The sequence below is a fragment of the Xiphophorus hellerii genome, chromosome 8 (assembly GCF_003331165.1).
Source record: "Xiphophorus hellerii strain 12219 chromosome 8, Xiphophorus_hellerii-4.1, whole genome shotgun sequence".
NCBI lineage: Eukaryota > Metazoa > Chordata > Actinopteri > Cyprinodontiformes > Poeciliidae > Xiphophorus > Xiphophorus hellerii.
The window spans coordinates 2,697,777-2,714,654 of record NC_045679.1 but is presented as its reverse complement, the minus strand read 5'-3'; the positions used below and the strand labels follow the sequence as shown (position 1 = coordinate 2,714,654).

The 16,878-nt window shown below is 39.0% G+C and overlaps 1 protein-coding gene across 1 annotated transcript in view; it reads left to right on the top strand.

Moving 5' to 3' along the window:
- Window positions 1-16,878, top strand: part of LOC116724487 (NLR family CARD domain-containing protein 3-like) — a 638,369-nt gene that overhangs the window by 546,798 nt on the left and 74,693 nt on the right. The gene's annotated exons all lie outside the window — the stretch shown is intronic.

Here is a 16,878-nt window from a genome sequence, read left to right as displayed (position 1 = left end):
AGAGAAACTCTCTCACTGTTGAACAGATAGTTCAGTCTCTACAATCTATTTCTTGGTGAAATAATTCTGATTGAGTCCTTGGAAACTTTTTCTTCTCTCAGTCTTTTATATAAGTAACCTGGAATTATTCCAGGATTATTCCAGGATCTTCATGTTTTCCTGTTTGTTTCCAGTCAAAGCTTCACACTGAATATCAAGATGTTGTTTCTCTTATTTTTTTTCCTTTCATTCATCAGATTTCATTGAAATGTTGATCAGTTTTTCTCTTTCTATCGGCTCCTATTTTTCTAAACACGTCAGATTTAAATATTAAATGTAAATTAAATATTCTCTTTCTATATTTGCTGCAATTTTTCTTCATGTGTTTTAAATAAAAATATTTTTCTTCTGCATTTGGTTCATTTGCTGCTCATTCTGTTCTTTTCCTGTTCAAATTTAAATATTTGCATTAAAAAGATTTTTTCATCAACTCTGCCTTTCAGAAAGTCCTGATTTAAAGTAAAACATTCCCATCCCATGAAGGTCAGAGGTCAATGCTTTGAAGCATAATGTGGGAAAATCTTCATATTTTCTGTTTCATTCCGAACAGCAACGAAGGTAGAAAGTTTAAAAATAGCTGGAAAAAACTTTGTAAATATATTCTAACAAGTGATTTAATCTGTTTTTTTGTATCTTTTAATGTATAAAACTGTATAAAAAAGGTGTAAATGGTTAAAAATCTTCAGAATGAGCCAATTTTTAACCTGATTAATCATCACAATAATTCTTTGTTGGACCATCGCTACGCGGTACTGAGGAGGAAACTTTAAAAAAGTTTTAATGTAACTTTCTCTATGTCCTAACATGAGGTAATCTGAGAGAACAAATGGAGTTCCTCTGCCTCCTCCCTGTGTTCTGCTGAATTACTCTACTGGGTCAGAAACAAGCCATCAGAACCAGAACAATTAGCCATGAGCCTGCAAGTATTGGACATGTTTTTGTCTAAATGAGGTGATTTTATGGCTCCATTTTGCCAGATCACATAGTAGCATTTCTACCTAAAGCCAAACATTAACAGCCAATCCATGTGATCGGTATCTGTGATCGGCAGTGATCGGACCTCATGGTGATCAGAACCGGCAGGAAGAACCCTGATGGGAGCGTCTCTACCCAGGAGTAATATTATGGTTTAGAAGTTCATTGAAATCTTTTCCGTTTTGAAAGAAGCTCACATTTGGGAAACTTGTGAATGATTACATTATTTATCATACTTGGTTCTGCTTCAAATAATTCAATTCAACTGAATTATTCTATTGTCATTATTGTTCTTACATTTGGGAGATTGAACATTTCTGTTTTTATTAAGTTTTTAAAATAAAACTTTAAAAAGCTCAGAAAATAAAATCAATCTACTGAACATTCTGATTTTATGAGGATCTGTTTGAAATGTTTGTTACAAAGTTTATTACTGCATTAATTTTTATGTGAATTAAATTGGTGTTTAATTTGTGTTTTTTGTAATGTACTGTTACTGGATGTAATACTATTTTTATTTTTTAAAGGATTTTGACCCGTTTACTGGCCGACATTTATTCTATAAATCATTTGGTGACCAATTAAAAAAGTAAATGTATTGAACTAAAAATGGAATATTTAATTACTGGAGCAGAAATATTAATCACTAATACAATTTCCTCAAGTGACTGGAGTTTATTTATTTTTAACACAGTTTGATGAAATGGTGAAGAAAAATATAAGACAATTATAAACGGAACTGGTTCATTTTTTCAGGGGGAAAAACTTTCATAATTGTCAGAAAAATACAAAAAAATTTAAAACTTTGTCTCATATTGATAAAAAACCTCTGAAAACGTCTCATTTTACTTTTTAATTATAATTTCTGTATTTACAACATTTTAAATGTTCTAATAATTGCAATGGATAAACATATTTTTAAATGTTTAATTTCCCCTGATGGAAATCCTGATACGTCAACGACCCTGAAACAGACGTTCCTCCAAAATCTCAGTGATTTCCTTTTCTTTCAGTCTTGCATCCACATCAGCAGAAAGAGGTTTTGAAAGCACTGAAATATCATCAGTAGCAATAATTTCAGCATTTAAAAGCTCAAATCTGACTTCATCTAGTTGAGTATCAAGTCCTTGAATGGGAGGTTTTAGACTCCTGGGTAGTTTGAGCAGTGAATGTAACAAACAGCCATTGATAGAAAAAGCTGCTGTTCCTGTAAATGAAGTCAACATGACAGTTTGATTTGATATGTCAGCCTCCTCTCCATCAGTAGAAGAGGCTACTGATGGATCTGATGATCCAGAACAGTGCTTGCTTCAGAGTCAATACATTTAATCAGGTGGGATTTTCCACTTCCTGCTCCACCGTTGACATAGAAGTAAAATGGATGAGGGTTCAAAGCACAGAAACACTGAATACACCAGTCTCTTACTGCATAGAACACACAGGCCTGGTTTTGGTTCTGGTTCTGGTTCTGGTTCTGATCAATTGTGCGTAACACAGCTGGATCAATTGAAGGCTGTTCCCTGATGACTCTGACTTCTGTTCCAGCATCAGACTGATGACTGTAGTCGGGGGCAATATCCTGTTCTTTGTCCTCATCAGAATATCTCTCAGATTCTCATCACACTGTAATCTTACAGCTTCAGATTCAGGAGCAAGAATCCACCATTCATCAATCAAATTGTCTCTGTTTTCTTCTCCTTCTTCCACTGCACTCTGAATCTCCTCACAAAAGTTTCTCATATTTGTCTGTCTGTCTTAATGCTTTTCACAGACTCAATGTCCTCAGAACAAGGAAGTTGTATGCAGCCAGAATAGTAGAAGAACTGATAGGTTTGGGACCATCATAATGTTGAAATAATAATAGTGCTGACTGAATACCAAAATGAATTAGTGGCATTTTAATGCTGGCTGAAAAAAAGAGCCAAACAGGCAGACAAGAAGGTGAAATCAGTGACAAACCGGTTCTCCACAGCAGAGAGATGGATTACGGCACTCTTCCTCTTCCTCCTCCTCCTCGCCGCGCCCCATCCTCATCCTCCAACACCTCAACTGAGTTCTGATGGGTCAGTTCAGATGGTCTCTGAAGATCAGACACCAGAACAGAGGCGGATCAGAACCAAACCCAGCAGCTCTGCTGAAGCTCTGAGAACTCTGAGTCCAGATGTGGACCCTGGTCTCCTCCAGAACCTCCTCTGTTCTGCTGTGGAGGAACTGTGTGGCTTCAGTTCTGCAGCAGGACCTTCTCAGCTGCAGCAGAAGAAGAAAGGACTTCCTGTGTTAAGGTTGGATAGAAACCTGGATATTTTTCTAGCTTGTGGCTCTGCTTCCAGCGTAGATGTTCTCCAGGGTTCTGGTCTGGATCTAGTGGACTGTAGAGCTCATCAGGTTTCCTCTCATCCACTTTGAGATCTTCAGCCTCCTTTAGATTCAACCTGAAGCTTCTTCTGATGGAGCTGCAGCTAATATTTAGCATGATGCACCTTTAGCGTTCTCACTAAAACCAGGAAGATAGAGCACATAACACCAGTTTTAAAGTCCCTCCACTGGCTCCCTGTAGCTCAAAGAATATACTTTAAAATACTGTTGTTAGTTTATAAATCACTGAACGGCTTAGCACCACAATACATTAAAGATCTGCTGTTGTTGTATCAACCTTCCAGACCTCTCAGGTCTTCTGATTCTGCTCTGCATCCCCAGAACCAGAACCAAACGAGGAGAAGCAGCTTTCAGCATCTATGCACCACAAATTTGGAACAAACTTCCAGAAAACTGTAAAACAGCTGAAACACTGACTTCTTTTAAATCTCGACTAAAAACCCACCTGTTTAGGATTGTATTTGAAACGTAATCAATTACAAATTTATTGATGGAACTTGACTTAATGTCATGTTTTGATTGTTGATTCTATCTTGCATTGTGTTTCTGTGTTTGTAATGATGTAAAGCACTTTGAAATGCCTTGCTGCTGAAATGTGCTATACAAATAAAATTTGATTGATTGATTGATGTTTATTATTCTAGCCTCAGTGTTCTGTTCTTCATGTGACTCCACTGAATGAATGAATTTCAGAACCTGAACATCATTGAATGGGAGGAGGGCAGATGTCCCAGCATTCAGTCTAAAGAAGCTCAGCTCTTCTCAGCTCTGAGACATTTTCTGAATAAATCCCAGTCAGTGGAATCTGCAGACCTGCTCAGATCCAAACATCCCATTTTTCAGGAGTCACTGGTTTCATCTGTGTCATTGTTCCAGCTGCTGAGGTCAGAATCCAGCTGTGAAACCTGGAGGTTGAATGTTCAGGTTCTCTCCTCCCAAACATCCCCCCTCCCTCCAGCTGTGGAAAACAGCTGGAAAACAGCTGCATGTGTAAATAATGAGTCTGGAACAAGCTGCCACCTCTCTGCTGCTTGATCTGACTCTGACTTTGAATTCAGGTTGATGATTGAAATGAAATCAGGGTTTCAACCTGGATCAGCAGAACCTCCTCAGCTGATCCTGGTTTTAAACAGAGACTGTCCTCACTCTGCTCACCACACTAACATAATGATCAATGATTATATAGGAGCTTTAGAAATAATCTACATTAGAACAATATGTGGTTTCAGCTGCAGTACTGTGGTGATGTTAAGGACTACAGTTTAGTTTGTTTAATTTTATGTCTGACTATGACTGTATTCATAGTCAGACCAGTTACTGCAGCAGGAATCAACCAGCTGTTATTTTCTCTGGACTCATTTCTCCTCAAATTATGTTGCATAAATAACAACCATGACAACACAAGATTAAAAAAACTTAAGAACATAATAAAAGATTATCACAAAGAAAAACAATAAAGTGGTAGCAGCATTATCATCAATAACCATCATGAAACATTTTCATCAGAACTTCTCTCCTTCCTCATGAAGACTTTATCAACCTGCCTCTGATTTTACAGCAAACCTTCTGCTGCTCTGAAAGAAGAAACTACAAACCAGGTGAGCTGTCACATAATCAGTTATTAATCATTTATAGCACCTTGACTTTGAAGTCATGTGGTTTATGTCAGGTAAAAGTCCAGTTTTATTGTGTCTCTGTACAGGTGTGGCATTATTTTGGTTATACGGCTGTTCTGTTGGGTTTCAGTCTGTTGTTCCAATGTTCGTCTTCAACTCTTTGGACAGTTTGAACAAACTGTAAGTTTGCCTTTTTTTCAACTTGAAATTTATCTACAGAAGCTTTCCTATGTGTTTCGGTTCTTTGACGTTTGGAGAAAATGTTCACTTCTGAATTCAGCTCAAAGTTTAATCTCTCTGGTGTTTGAAAGCTAATCTATAGGATTGTTAAATTGTTGATAAATTGGAAGAAAAACAAGATGAACAGCTTGATGCTTCTTTATTTTATTCTCTAAACCAGCGTTTCCCAATTCTGGTCCTCAGGCCTCCCTGCCCTGCATGTTTTAGGTGTTTCCCTTCTGCTACACACCTGGATTGAATATATGGGTGATCAACAGGTTTCTGCAGCACTTGATGGTCATGCAATCATTTGAATCAGCTGCTCTGGAATAGAGGCACATCTAAAACATGCAGAGCAGGGAGGCCTGAGGACCGGAATTGGGAAACGCTGCTCTAAACAAAGTCATTCATCATTTTATTCACAGGAATCAAACTCCAGTCTCAACCAGTAACGTCAAACCCAAAAGTTTCTTGCTGCTTCATTTGAAATTGAAATATTATTCTTAAAATGTCTTTGATTCAGTCAGATTATTAAATAGTTGAACTTTGATGGAGCGAATAATCCACTTGTATCGACTAATAATTAACTAAAATACTTCCTGTTGTTCAGGTTGAATCAGTGAATGTAAATGTTGCTCCATGTCTCCATCTAGTGGACTGATAGTAGAAGTGCAGCAGCTGATGGCAGCTTCCTCTGCCTCTCTGCTGTCTGACTGCATTCACCTGACACTTATATGAAGCAGAGAAGAAGAGCCAATCAGAGGAGGAGCAGCTGATCTTTTTCCAGCTCTAATGATGTAAAGGATGATCAGAGTTGATGTGCAGATGAATGATGTGTGTTTCCTCTGCAGGTGAAGGTAGAAAGTGTGTGTGAGCTGATGTGAATTCAGCAGCATGGATCAGTGTGAGGACAGAGAGGAGGGAGTCCCTCCCTCTAAAACCACTCTGTGTGGGGAAGATGAGAGCCAGAGCAAAGGTCAGAGGTGAGGTCACCATCTCTAACTGTTCACAGCCCTTTTCACACAACATTCACTATATCAGGCCAGAACAGACGTGGTGATGAAGCTGCTGCTGCTCCTCTTTGCTGCTTCATCCAGACTGAACAGATTAAGTTTTAACTTAATCTGGAGTTGATTGCTTATCCCAGATGAGCAAAATCTGATCCTAACTTTGATCACATTAGACAGAAGGCTTTTATTTTACTGAGCTGCTTCTCTGGAGAGAAAAGGTTAACATCGTATTTTTAGGACCAGACAGAAGAGTGTGTTGTGTTTTTTTTCTTCTTTTCTTTCATCGTCAGGTTTCTAGTTTATTCCTCTAAAATCAGTTTTTTTGGTTTGTTCGCTCCCGATAAATCCATCGTGAGACGAAGCTTCCAGTAAATCGCGACCTGTTAGGTGAATTTCAGCTTTCTATCATGGAAAAAACTAAGTCCTCTATTACAGCTACTAGTCATTGGGCAAAATGGCACACAACAGAACTCCGCTGTAGCCCGAAAATGTTTTAGCTTTTGAGTCCTTTTCATGGTTTAGCAAAGGTCAGAGGTGAGGTCACCATCTCTAATTGTCCACAGCCCTTTTCACACAGCGTTCACTATATCAGGCCGGAACAGACGTGGTGATGAAGCTGCTGCTGCTCCTCTTTGCTGCTTCATCCAGACTGAACAGATTAAGTTTTAATCATCATGTTTCTGTCAGGATCCATCAGAGACTCAAACCAGAACCAGAACCAGAACCCAGCTGTGTGTCCTTTAAGAGTGACTGGTCAAAGGAAGAGATCATGAACTTTAAATCTCCTGGATCTCCACCATCAGAGAGGTGAGCTGTTTCTAACTACTGTAACTGTTCTGTATAAATCTGTTATTGTGGCCATGTGATGATACCAAGTTCTGTTGGGTTCTGTTGTCATGGGAACGTTAGACAGAATTTCAGGTTATTTTTTTGTTCATATGCATTACATCAATGATATTGATGTCTCCATGGTAACATGATACCATGGAGACAGTAAAGTCCAAATGGATTGTTGCTACTGCAAAAATTAATTAAATAACTTGAGTATTAATCAGGTCCATTTAGATCAACAGTCTTTACCCAGAGCTTCTACACGTCCATCTAGTTTAAAGAAATCTTAAATTCCAATCTGATTTTCCCTGAGATTAATTTAACCATCATTCAGGTAGTGATGCTGCCCCCTACTGGCCATTTATTGACACCATACATAAGCAATTACTGCTGATGAATTCTGGAAATAAAATACCAGAACAAACTCACTTTTAAATCAGGACACAATTCCATAACCTATTATGTTGACATAACCTTTGAATAACAAACATTTAATTGCATTTTTTTCTGTTTTGCATCAACTTAATTTTTTCAAAATGTAAATGTATTCATTTGTTTTGTACAATATTAATACTAACACAAAAAGTTTCTATGAATTAATTTCATGATTATAGTTACATCTCTGTGTTTCAAACATCATCCAATATGATGCATTATCTACCATTTCTACAGTTAAACTAAATAAATTATCTTGTAGATGTGATTGAGCAGTGGGCTTCTGTGTCTCTAACTGAACATCTGGTTCTGAATGAAGCTGCATCAGATCCTCATTTGATGATCAGAGTGGAAATGATTCCTGGTTCTGCTCCATGTCAGAGCTCAACACTAAAATCACCAAACTTCTCTCAGTCATTTCAAACCAATATGTTTGTCTCAGAAATAGATCTTTCTGCTCTTTAAACAAGGCTGGACATTATTCAGGAGGATCAATGATCAGGAACATGTTAGAGGATTGGACTGGTTCTGATGGGAATCATTAAAAACATCAAGCTGATGATCTGTTTGGTTCTGTTGTGTCTCACAGCTCTTTATTTTACAGTCACAATAAAATTTATCTTTAAAACAGAACTTCACAGAAAGTTTTTAATGAGTTTTTTTTACCAGTTCCATCAGTTTCACACAAGTAGAAGAACCAGAACCCAGCTGTGTTTCCTTTAAAAGCAATAATTCAATGGATCATAATGTAACGGTGGCAAACAATCAACAATATATTGTGATTGAGTCTGCAACATTTTAATTTAATAATTGTTACAAAGTAACTCAGTTAGCGGTGTCGCTACACAGCCGTTAGAAAAAGAGCACACAAAACATCCGTTCCACCACCATCATCACCTAGCAACGGCGGACTGATATTGATCCACCTCTGCAACCACGTCAAACTGCGACACAACCAGTAAATAACACACACAAAAAAACAAAGAAAACAGTATTAATTTACATAGACTATTCCATTAAAATGGACTGTGTGCCACAATAAGATTGACTTTAAATCTCCTGGACCTCCATTATCAGAGGTGAGCTGTTACTAATTGTTGTAACTGTAGAAATAGAACTGGTAAGAACACAGATGTTCCCAGTTATATTTACAGAGAGGTTTGATTCATTATCTAGAAAAATCAGCTGCTCTGTTCTAATGAAAACACCATCTTATCTTCATCTCTGGGGTGTTGATGATGATGTTCTTCTGCTTCCTGGCTCCATGTCAGACTGTGGAAGACATTTTCATGACCTCCTCCATGTCCACATCACCTATTCATAGAAACATGATGTATTTCCCACACTGTCCTGAAGACCTGTGTGGACAGAGCCTTCACTTCCACTGTCCCCAAGCTCTGGGAGACTGTCTCCACCAGCATCAGATCTGCTGACAGTGTGGACTGTTAGAAGTCCAACTTCAGCACCAACTTTTTAAAATGTCTACTGGGTGATTCTGGTGTTACTGGTCTCCATTCTTGTAGTTAATCTTCCTCCTAACTTCTTTATATTATTTTTATGTGATGCTCTGTTTTTCTGCTTTAAGGAATTTAAATGTCAAACTCTTAGTGATTTTCTCCGTGAATACTGATGGATGAATATTTCCTGACTTCCTAATTGTTTCTGGTTCCTCCACAGAGTGGACCAGCAGAGCTCAGAGGTTCCCAGTGGTCCGTCTGCCCAGCAGCATCAAACACAGCTGGATTCCATATTTATGGTCTGTACATGAACAAGAACTACTATTCCATGAGTTCTGTTCAAAGTCAACTTCATGCTGCACTTTGTAGACCAGAGGACTGTCAGTCTGTCCAACATCCATCTGGTGTTTGGCTCCATGATTTCACTCTGATGTTTCATTCATCTATTATTCTGTTCCAGCTACTGGAGGACAACATTGTCACTTTTGTGAAGAAAGAACTGAAGAAGATCCAGAAAGTTCTGAGTCCAGATTACCCAGAACTTTCAGAGAGTCAGAGAGAGGATGGGCTGCTGGAAGGTGATGATGAAGAACAGAGGAGGAGCAGCAGAGAGGCAGTGATGAAGATCACACTGAACTTCCTGAGGAGGATGAAGCAGGAGGAGCTGGCTGACCAGCTGCAGATAAGTAAGAGCATTTCTTCAGAGATTTGAAATGATAGATAAATCACACATTTGCTGGTGTCTGAAGTGATGTAATCAATTTAAACAGGTGATTTTCTTTCATATCTGATTTTTGTTATTGTGTTAATTTAGGACATTTTGCTGCAGTTTGTCAATATCAACTTAAATCTGGTTTGAAGAAGAAGTTCCAGTCTGTGTTTGAGGGGATTGCAAAAGCAGGAAGTCCAACCCTTCTGAACCAGATCTACACAGAGCTCTACATCACAGAGGGAGGGACTGGAGAGGTCAATGATGAACATGAGGTCAGACAGATTGAAAAAGCATCCAGGAAACCACACAGACCAGAAACAACAATCAGACAAGAAGACATCTTTAAAGTCCCACCTGGAAGAGATCAACCAATCAGAACATTGATGTCAAAGGGAGTGGCTGGCATTGGGAAAACAGTCTTAACACAGAAGTTCACTCTGGACTGGGCTGAAGACAAAGCCCACCAGAACATCCACTTTATATTTCCATTCACCTTCAGAGAGCTGAATGTGCTGAAAGAGAAAAAGTTCAGCTTGGTGGAACTTGTTCATCATTTCTTTAGTGAAACCAAAGAAATCTGCAGCTTTGAACACTTCCAGGTTCTGTTCATCTTTGATGGTTTGGATGAGAGTCGACTTCCTCTGGACTTCCACAACAAGGAGATCCTGACTGATGCTACAGAGTCCACCTCAGTGGACGTTCTGCTGACAAACCTCATCAGGGGGAAACTGCTTCCCTCTGCTCTCCTCTGGATAACCACACGACCTGCAGCAGCCAATCAGATCCCTCCTCAGTGTGTTGGCATGGTGACGGAAGTCAGAGGGTTCAATGACCCACAGAAGGAGGAGTACTTCAGGAAGAGATTCAGAGATGAAGAGCAGGCCAGAAGGATCATCTCCCACATGAAGACATCACGAAGCCTCCACATCATGTGCCACATCCCAGTCTTCTGCTGGATCACTGCTACAGTTCTGGAGGATGTGTTGGAGACCAGAGAGGGAGGAGAGCTGCCCAGCACCCTGACTGAGATGTACATCCACTTCCTGGTGGTTCAGACCAAAGTGATGAAGGTCAAGTATGATGGAGGAGCTGAAACAGATCCACACTGGAGTCCAGAGAGTAGGAAGATGATTGAGTCTCTGGGAAAACTGGCTTTTGATCAGCTGCAGAAAGGAAACCTGATCTTTTATGAGTCAGACCTGACAGAGTGTGGCATCAATATCAGAGCAGCCTCAGTATACTCAGGAGTGTTCACACAGATCTTTAAAGAGGAGAGAGGTCTGTACCAGGACAAGGTGTTCTGCTTCGTCCATCTGAGTGTTCAGGAGTTTCTGGCAGCTTTTCATGTTCATCTGACCTTCATCAACTCTGGTGTCAACCTGATGGAAGAAACACAAACATCTGAGAACCTTAGAGACTTTAAACAAAAATTTCTCCATCAGAGAGCTGTTGACCAGGCCTTACAGAGTCCAAATGGACACCTGGACTTGTTCCTTCGCTTCCTCCTGGGAATTTCACTGCAGACCAATCAGAGACTCCTACAAGGTCTGCTCACAGAGACAGAAAGTAGCTTACAGAGCAATCAGGAAACAGTTCAGTACATCAAGAAGATGATCAGTGAGAATGTGTCTGCAGAGAAAAGCATCAATCTGTTCCACTGTCTGAATGAACTGAATGATCGTTCTCTAGTGGAGGAGATCCAACAGTCTCTGAGTTCAGGAAGTCTCTCCACAGATACACTGTCTCCTGCTCAGTGGTCAGCTCTGGGTTTCATCTTGGTGTCATCAGGAAAAGATCTGGATGTGTTTGACCTGAAGAAATACTGTGCTTCAGAGAAGGTTCTTCTTAGGCTGCTGCCAGTGGTTAAAGCCTCCAACAAAGCTCTGTGAGGACACAAATGTTACTGGGTTTTTTTTAGATAGACAGAAATATGCTAACGGTGAGATAAACATATACTCATGTTTCAGTTTATATATTGGTGTATTGTCTCTTCAAAGTGTCACACTGTGGGTGGACGCGGAAAAGAGAAAGAGACTTCCTTCAGCAGCTGGACATAATGTTGAATATTAAAGCAACAAAATGAATCTTTATGTTCAAATTGAAATTGGATTAATTTTGTTTATTGTGTAATTTTATAATTCTCTTTCCAAACTCCTTGTTGCATGTAGTTCTGAATGTCCTTTAAGGTTGGAGACCCAACTATCAAATGAATCAGTTCACACCAAGCACATAAGCATGTGTAAAATAAGATAGTTCCTTCTTTGTCTAAGAAAAACATTATTGATTGGAAAAAAATTAAATTTTGTAGAATTGTTTAATAACAGCTTTTTCTCTGTGTCTCCTCAGACTGAGTGACTGTAACCTCTCAGAGAGAAGCTGTGAAGCTCTGTCGTCAGTTCTCAGCTCCCAGTCCTCCAGTCTCAGAGAACTGGACCTGAGTAACAACAACCTGCAGGATTCAGGAGTGAAGCTTCTCTCTGCTGGACTGAAGAGTCCAAACTGCAACCTGGAAACTCTCAGGTAAAATGTTCTCAATCCTGGTGAAACCAGATGTCTGTCCATTACCTGCTATCAGTTATAATAACATTAAGTTTGAAGCTAAATTTGTAGTTTGACAATTAAATATTTAGTTTGGAATAATGGGATTTATAAGTGGATGAATAACATGGTGAAAATATAACTTGATATTCTGAACATCCTTTTGTCTCTAATGACAGTTGAATAACTAAAATTATTTCTGTTAATTTTGACTAAAACTTTGCAAAGAACAGCCTATTACCATATAGCACCATTTTTCACATGGTACTGAATGAACCTGGGAAACCGACCCATCTACTGGAACCACAATGACATGGTAGTCAGAGCAGCAGGGGGCCAAATATAGCTCCATGTGGAACCAAGATGTTGGAGAGAGAAAATCAGTTTGAAACTGTTTCCTATCAGAGTTCAGTTTGTCTCTCTGTCTTCACAAACCAGGAGCATCATGGGCTGGGCGGGGCTTCCACTGATGGATCTACTGAGAAAATAAAAGAAGTTGATTGGCTGATGGACAGGAAGTTAGACTGTTCAGATAAATTACATTAACAGATATTATTGGTATTGAAGAGAAATGGCTGAGAGCAATTGTAGATTCTAACATAAGTGGAAATATTTCAGTAACGGGAAGAGGTTAAGCAACATGTTAAAATAATCATCTATATTCAGAGAAACAAGTAGAAGAATTTATCTAGAATATATATAATATAAAGTCAGAACCTTCTTGAAATTCACTGTTATACAGACCACAAGAGATCTTTTAAGCTAAACAGTCATTAATATCTAAATTAACCCTTTGAAGAATTTGAATTAATATGAGTCACAAGAAGATTTTATTTCCTTTTGGGAACAATAAGCTGTTTTTTCATTTGAATTTAAGTATAACAGTAGAAATAATAATAAATATCTTGAAATTAAAGACGAGATAATTATTATGAAGGTTAGATTAGACTCAGGATGAGCCCCACGGCGGCCTGAATCTGATGTCAGTTAAAACTGACGTGGGATTAATTTAGATCATAGAGGAATTTAATATTTATCTTGCCAGCCTCCTTGTTGCCTTTAGTTCAGTCCTTCATGGCTGGAGGCCCATCTATAGACTGAACCAGTTCACAACAAAAGGCAACATAATTATATATGAAACCTTAAATCAGTAAAGAGGAACATTGTTGACTGGAAAGAAGGTATACATTTTGAAGAATTGTTTAATAACAGATTTTTCTCTCTGTCTCCTCAGACTGAGTGACTGTAGCCTCTCAGAGAGAAGCTGTGCAGCTCTGTCCTCAGTTCTCAGCTCCCAGTCCTCCAGTCTCAGAGAACTGGACCTGAGTAACAACAACCTGCAGGATTCAGGAGTGAAGCTTCTCTCTGCTGGACTGAAGAGTCCAAACTGCATCCTGGAAACTCTCAGGTAACTCTGGACACTTGACAAATTGCTGCATCTTAGGTGCAAAAAGAAACATTATTACAGATCCCATCAGTTGCTTGGCATTATTATTTATTCGACATGTTACAAGTCCGTCCATCCATCCATCCATCCAGCGATCAGTTCAGACCTTGGGTTCTACCTCAATGTTCTCATATTCTCATCATGTGATGAATTGTGTGTATGCAGCTTATCAGGCTGTTTGGTCTCAGAGGAAGGCTGTGCTTCTCTGGCCTCAGCTCTGACCTCCAACCCCTCCCATCTGAAAGAGTTGGACCTGAGCTACAATCATCCAGGAGACTCAGGAGTGAAGCTGCTGTCAGCTGGACTGAAGGATCCACACTGGAGACTGGAAGCTCTCAGGTATGGAGGAACCTGCTGCAGGAGCAGAGAAGGTCTGATAGAGGAGGAAGAGGGAGAAATGTCTTTAGTCAGTCTGCTGAGAAACATTTAGTTTGAAGCTAAATATTTAGTTTGATAATTATGATTAAATTTAGATGCCTCATCTGGAGGCAGAGATCATTACCCAGTTTTCTGGAATATTCTCCTGACAACGAATGGCTCACAAGGAAAATTAAAGAGTTAGATGGGTTTAATAGTTTAATATGGACTTTGACTAAATTAATAAATTAGAAGTTCTGTTAGATTTCCATGATGATCTACTGATGAGAGAAAGGACTTTAAAACAATATTTGATGGATCTCCAGACCAATCAGCCCCAAGAAGCAATGATGAAAAGAAAAGTAACTCCATGTTCGTCAGATGAATGTTTAAAGTTCTGAGAGAGAAAAATAAACATTAGATTTTTAACAAAACTTCCAACTTTCAAGATTTAATAAACCCAGAACTTTGTTACTGAACTTAAGTACATTTTACAGTATCTGTACTTTCTACTTCACTACATTTCCATAAAGTGCTGCGTTACAAGTTACATCCAAGTCGCATTGCGCTTTTTTGATTTGTTTGTTAGTTTGAAAGAACTGTAATCAATGATTCTGGTGCCGCCTTTGCCTCCCTGCTAGCATGAACTGCTAACTTTCAAAAATTCACCGTGAAATTTGAAAAAACATATCGAGGTAAGTTAAGCTGCTAAACACTGTCTATGTTTTGGATGTGAATTTGATTTAGGTTAGAGAAGTTTTATGTGATCTTACCAAGCTTCCTGTTTAAATTGTTTAAATAAAACAATTAAACAGTTGTAAGCAGCTGAACTGGCAGTAACATTGATTACTGCGGTCGGGGCGCATGGAGCGCAGCGTCTCCTGCCATGAATGTCCCAGTAACGTTAAACTCCTCCACATCCTGGTTACTGAATTAATGTGAATAATCTCCATCTCATATTTACATTTACAGTCATATTCAATAAATTAGAATATGGTTCCCATGAGGCTCGTTTGTCAGATTTTAAAACAACTTAAACTGATATTAAACATATATTTCATTAGACCCACATTTCTGAATTAAAGTTGTTTTATTGGTCTGTAATCTGATCAGAAATGTTATGTTTTGTTTAACTGTAAGCAACAAATCATCATCATTAACAATTAAAAGCTTTAAAAGTTTGTGGGGAATTAATCTGTATGATGTGTTTAACTTGTGAGCCGAGTTACTGAAATACTTTTCATAAATATTCTAATTTATTGAAAATGACTGTAGTTAAGGACTGTTAGAGAGACGCAGGTCATCCTGAAATTCTGATGCATAGAATCACAAATCTAAATCTAAACTGTCACAGAGAGTAAACACAATAAAACATGATTTATCTGCAGCATTGATCATTAAATGGCTCATTACTGATGTATTCAAATTAAATATGATCGGTACACTTAATGATATAGTGATATGATATTAGCCATTAGGCAAAACATTCAGCAAGAACTCATACTTTTAATACTTAAAGTATTTTAAAATGCCAGTACTTTCTGTCTTTTAGTCAAGTAAAAATGTTAATGTGGTTCTTTTACTAGAGAACATTTTTGTCTGTTTATTTGTACTTTTACTTCAGTACATTGTTTGAGTTCTTTCTCCACCTCTGGTGAACAGCCAGTAGGTGGCTCTAGAGTCAGGAGGAGGCAGCCTGGAGAAAAGGCTGTTCCTCCCTGATCTGTTTCCAAACAGTCAGAGTGTAGAAGTTGAGAGCTGGAGAAGTATCCTCCTGTTGCTGCAGCAGCAGAGATGTTCTGCTTCATGGACTAAATCAGGTTGGAAAGAGGAGAGATCTTTACTGAGCTGCTGGATAAAAGCTTCTGAAACATTTCAACTCTTTCTGGAAACTAATGAGACATAAAAACAATGGATATTTTTACCATCCAGACCTTTAGAACCAGTTCAGGTCAATAATTCAGTTGTATCTGTGGAAGATGAACAGATTTGATGTGAAATGATGAAATTCTTCATTTCTATCTGATGTTCCAGCAGATCTGTAGAAAATGGAGCTGCAGCTCTCAGATATTTCAGTCGTCATGTTTTCTATCAATGAATCCACTGATTAAAGCAGGAATCTCATCTCCATGTTCTCCTCCAGAGGTTCCCAAGGTTTGTTCCTGGAAGCTGCTGCTGGTTCCTCCAATCCAGGCTCCGCCCCCTTAAGAGGAAATCTGTCCATATATGGCGCTAAGAGTCACCTTGATGCTGCAAAGCTTTGTTCAGGGATGAGATGTCAGGATGTTAGTGTCAGGCTGTTCCAGGCTTTAGTTGTTCTCCTCATGAGGAGCTGAAGTCTCTGAAAGGAACGTAGAGCTGAACAGTAGAAGAACTTGAAGCTTCTTCTTGGCCTCTGATTGCAACAGCAGGACAATCCAACATTTTAGTCTGACTTCATCTGGAAATATTTCTTTGACCCTAAATCAGTTTGAAGGCAGGCCAGCTCCTCATCAGAGCTGAGATCTTCTCTGTCCTCCATGCTGGAAATGTACAAGTCCAGCAGCTCCTGATCAGTGACATCAGAGCGTGACATCATCAGTAGAGTGATGATGTCATTTCCTTCTCAGAGCAGCTTGGAAATCTGAGAAGAAAGATGCAAACAAAGACTCTCTGGACTGTTGGATCTGCTGGTTCTGGCTCCAGATGCTCCTTGGACACTTTCACAAGCCATTACTGCAGCTGCTGGATTCAGGATGCTGCTTCTTCTTCTTGGTCTCATTGTAAATGTGTGCAGCAGCGCCACCTGGTGGTGTTGGTTGGTAGAGGAAGTGCTGAAAGGTTGGAGGTGTTTGTCAAAGGTGTGTGATGATGGAAGCCTCTCCTT